Genomic DNA, 5,152 nt, shown 5'->3' on the forward strand with positions numbered 1-5,152 from the left:
ACACATAAAATTTAGAGAAGTTATCTGAAAAATGGCAGTACAACTTTGATCAACTGATTATAGCAAGTAGCAGAAGACTGAATATATAGAAGGTAGGCAGATTTATTAAAGAGCATCCTACTAAATAGAACCTCCTATCCTAAATAGAGCTGAAATCTTTTTAGACAAGTTAAAAAACACAATAGTATTGTACAGGTATCATTATTTAAAGCTCATTGCCCCAAATATCTTTTGGAAACTGTTTTAAAATTAGTTTACCTTTAGTCCACTGGCCTTCACTGTCTGCCAGTCTGTTTTCAGAAATAATCCCTGAAGAATTAAAGTCCAGAATGATGACCCTGAACCCATAAAAACAGACTTAATTCCATTTACCATGTTTATACTTTTAAGAATGACTCATACATTTCAGAAACTCTGTTTTGCAGAAGTTATTTCTGCCTAATCCTTAGGTAATCAGAAAATCTGATTAGTGTGGACATTATATTATTATTTAGTATTTTAGTTAGTGTTTTCCTTTTATCTGTTGTTCCTGAGCCTGGACCATAGTCAAGTAGAAAGTCAGTTATATTCAAGGACATTTGGGGAGGTAGCATTCAGTCTGTGAAAAAAAGTAGGTCAACATCAAGATAAATTCTCTTTAGTTTATAGCCACATAAGTTTAAACCAAGTTAACAATCCTATTGCATCATTCTATAATCATGAGCTATTGTACAGGAAGGGACTTGATCTATAAATAGGCCATTTTTTCTGAATCCTAAATCAGGATATATGGTAATACCTTAGTGGAGAATGATCAATTATTTGAAATGTTGGTCTCGCCTAAAAAATTCAAGATGAAGAGTCACTGTATCCACCATTATTCTTTTCCACTGGCTTGGAAAATTTTGGGAACTTCTTGAAGAGACTGCCAAATCCATTCATTCATTTAAGGTTCAGCCCAGGCATTCAGATATAACAGAAGGTCTTCTGGTTTGAGTTGCTTGATTTCTGCTTGACATGCGCAAAGCACTTTTCTTAAATGGAAGATGGGCTTCTTCTCAAATGTCACTGTGATGGAGAAGCATGTTTTTCCTTTTCTCACAGATGCCTCACTTAAGTCTGGGTTACAGACTTTTTACCAACTAGCCGTGGCCCAAATGAAGTTTTTGACCAGTCCAGGATCTTTCATTAACAAAAGCAAAAAGCTTTGGTTGCTTCAGATTCTGGTGAAGGTCAACCAGTGGAAATAAGAGCTTTAGGCCAATTTATGAGTGCCCCAGAATATCCTTAGTTATTCATTTTGAAAAAGGGAACCAATAAAATAACAAAGATAGAGGCAAGTGTTCAAGACTTGGTATTTTGATTTGTTTGTTAGATTTTTGTTTTCCCTTGAGGAATAGTCGATGTCTTGCACTCTTTCAAAACATGAATGTGAAGACAAGAGTATGCTTAATTTGATGACATATAAAAAGCTACTTATGGATCTTTAACCTTTTGCATTTTAAGGTGATTATTACTGTTATTATTATATATTTTTTTTCAGAACCAGTAGGTCTTTATTCATTGTATTTTCCCAAGGAAAAGGAAGGGAGGGGAAAAGGGTCAGCATGTGTGTTACAAAATGATAGCAAATGGGAAAAGGAAGTACCTGGCACAACAAAATCAACCATCAAACACTGCCCAGATGGGGTCGCCAAAGCCCAAGGTGGGCTCAGTCTCCTGCAGATCAGGAATGAGGGGAACGGATGAGGGAAAGAACAGACAGGTACATGCTTTTCTACCCTCCCTCCCTCCCCATAAATTCAAGATTTCACACAAAGCTTTGGTTTCTAGCAGTAAACATGGAGTTACATTCGTCCGTCTCCTATTAAACAATCTTGTGGCCACTTTGACATAAGTTTCTTGCACCTGCATAAAAGTTCCTGAGTGACTTGGTTATACATTCATCTTTCCTTTCATGGTCTCCCATCCCCACTTTCTACATGGACGACCCCCTCATTGTTTCTCTCTACCTAGGATTAGAGATTAAAGTAGCTTTTAATCCATCCAAAGACAGCAGTCTGTTTGGCATGAATCACGTCAAGGAATGGTCATGACTCAGGAGACTGGGAACAAGGGATGGAGTTCTTAGCTTCTTCAGGATTTTTGCACAAATCATTTAATCACAGGCACCCCACAAATTAAATGTATAGGTATATGGGCTATTTTGGGGGTGGGGGTGGGGGGTGGCATAAAGCGGGAAAGAGGAGGGGGTAGGAATCCAGTTTTTAGGACAGAAGATCTTGTTTGAAATAGGAAAGAGGGAAAGGGAACACAAAAGAAAGTGTGGTTCAAGACCCCCCCACTTCAAGAAGAGGGGCTCCCAAGCTTATGTTTCAGATCTTTTTGCCTGGTGCAGAACCTTTTGTCAAAGATGCTTTGGCTATTTTTCTCAATATAAAAAGAAGTTTGTAAACAATAAAGCCCCAAAAGAACATGGAGAAGACCAACACATTATATTTACACAAACTAGGCCACCTAGCAATCACCAAATCAGCTACTTGTGAAGTCCTACAAAGCTTGGACAAATACAATAACTAGAGGTGGGCAGCAGTTGGGGGAGACAAGAACCCAGGATCAGACACACATCACCCAATGCGTTCTATTGCATTTGCCCCGTTACAACACAGTGAGGTAGGTTTGCAGTGATCTCACAGCATGTAAACGAAACCCCCTTTTCTCCTTTAGTTACCATGACACTAATCACTGCTGCAGCAGGGCAGGACACTGGCTCTGGGAACCACAAAGAAGCCATTGCTGATGGTCTCTCTGGAAGCCAAGGAGGAAAAGCTCAGAATTGTTAAAGGTTAAGCATCTTGGCCTTGCTTCATATATCCATCCCTGGGCAGCTCAAGATGGGTACAGAGGCATCGTTCTTAAAACCTATCCTTACCGACTCATGTTTTTTACAAACACACACACAATACACCCTGTTGTGCATGGTGGGCCTAGCCCAATCTAGTGAAGGATGTCCCCACCCACCCTGTCCCCACTTTCTCCACTCTGCAGATTGATGCCTGTTCCTCAAAACTTTCCGATCACAAAAGGCTAGCCCCACCCACTGCAGCTCAATTCTGGGCCTCTGGGAGCACGGCAGGGCTATGGATCTCTTCTTCCTCCTCCTGAAAGTAGGCTGGCTTTCCCTGGGAGCTGGGAGCTTGCTGGGCCTTCAGTGGACACGAGGCTACCATATGGTTGATGCTCTGGCAGAAGTGGCACTTCTTGGGCTGGGGTGGCAGTTTGCATTCCTTGGCATGATGGTCTAGACCTTCACAGTTGTAGCACCTATCTCCCTTTGATCTGCGTTTCTGCATGTTCTTCCCTTTGGGCCGCCTCTCGCTCCCAATACAGAACACCCCATCTGGGCCAGTGACTCGGATAGATTCCAGGCCCTTGGCAGACTTCTTAAGGGTGAACTCCACGGCCTCACCCTCCTTCAGGCTCCGGAAGCCCTCCATCTGCAGCTTACTCTGGTGCACAAAGACATCCACCGGGGGGGTCGAGTGTGACCCCGGCGCGGGCGGTCATGGACAGGAAGCCGAATCTCATGCACACGTTGAACCACTTACAGATGCCGGCACCGTGCAGCAGCTGCGTCTCCTCGGCCGCCCGGGCCGCATCCTCCTGCGTCTCCTCCGGCACCTTGGCGCAGCCACCTGCAAACTGCTGGTTTGACACAGAGCCCATGGTAGTCGGCTGAGCCCGCGGCCCCGGGCCCCTGGTCGGGCGGCTGCTGGCCCCAGAGAAGTCCGGAGGCCTACTGTTATTATTAATAATATTACCATTATGATGTCTGGTTTCATCTTTTTTTCCCATGTATTTAATTCTTTCACTCAAATAAGTATTTCTTAGGCAAAGCGCTGACAGCATGACTGCTCTCCCCTTCCCCTGCTCATCCACATTCGCTTTTCAGGTAAACTTTAATAACCACTAATCATTTTTGGCATTCATTATAATTACGTATTAAATAGCAAGTGTTTACTGTTAAGCTGTAAGAGAATATACATACATACCTTTCCATGGCTTGAGTCAGTCCTGGCACAATCCTGGGGTTTAGAAAAATTGTGTGTGTGTGTATGTGTGTGAATCACTTCACCTTGCTTTCAGCATCTCCAAATATACCTCTCCTGGTACCCAGTTTCTTCTTCCTTTCTCTGCTGAATAGCTGCATCCCAGACTCAAAGGGTTTAACTAATCTTTCCAAGATACTAGCTAATAGTGGCTTAGCTGTCATCATCCAAAGGATGATTTCTTATTCCTGGGGAATATATGAAGGGTAGAAAATCTTCAAAGTTCAAGGCAATGCATCTCTAATATCAGAATTTCAGGTTACTTGAGGTCTTGGTGGACATAGATTTCTTTTCGGCCAGCAGACAGCCTGGCACGTGTCACTCACACCAAGCGATCCATCACCCATTCTACCTGTAATTAAAGCACACTTGACCTTTGTTTCCAGAATTTGACAGCTGAATTTTTTTCAGACTCTGGCAGGCACACCTTCTGGATGCAGTGTATTCAACTGAGGTAGAAGAGGAAGGGAAGAGTTCACTAAAGTTAAACTTAACGAGTCCAGGTGTTAATTCTTTTGGGAGCAGATTCTTTTGGGCTTGGATTGTGCACCAGCTCCAAGTTTGACATCTCGAAATTATAGATTTTATCATACTTTCTGAGCAGAGGCTGTCTTTTGAACCTAAGTATTCTTCAGTACAGCTGACTCAAGCAAGTGCTCAATAATTCTTTAATGATTGAGTGTATAAAGGCAATTAGTGGTTGCCCTGTTCATCAAAGAGAATATATCTGTCCTCACTTTTGTGTCTTTGTGAATCCAAAAATCAGCACCAATAAACCAAAAATGATTCTTTTCAACTTATCAAAGGTGATGATGATTAGTACTTAAGTATTCAAAATAGAGTATATCAATAGAGTTAAAAACCAATATATTTTAGAAACAATTTGGAATTTTAACCTTTTGATAAAACAAAAACAAAAGCAAAAACCTAGACATTAATAGTTTGGATGCAATATGACCTTTTATCCTTCTAATGAGAATTATTTTATATATTTTTCTTTGTGATTATGGAAATAACACATTCATTGGAGAAATAAATTAAAAATCCAGAAAAATATTTTAATT

At 41.4% G+C, this 5,152-nt stretch overlaps 1 pseudogene; it reads right to left on the reverse strand.

Moving 5' to 3' along the window:
* Nucleotides 1-3,086: 3,086 nt before the first annotated feature.
* Nucleotides 3,087-3,705, reverse strand: LOC130854031 (protein lin-28 homolog A-like; annotated as a pseudogene).
* Between the last annotated feature and the right edge of the window lie 1,447 nt (nt 3,706-5,152).

This window comes from Hippopotamus amphibius, chromosome 5 (assembly GCF_030028045.1).
Source record: "Hippopotamus amphibius kiboko isolate mHipAmp2 chromosome 5, mHipAmp2.hap2, whole genome shotgun sequence".
In the NCBI taxonomy this organism is placed as follows: domain Eukaryota; kingdom Metazoa; phylum Chordata; class Mammalia; order Artiodactyla; family Hippopotamidae; genus Hippopotamus; species Hippopotamus amphibius.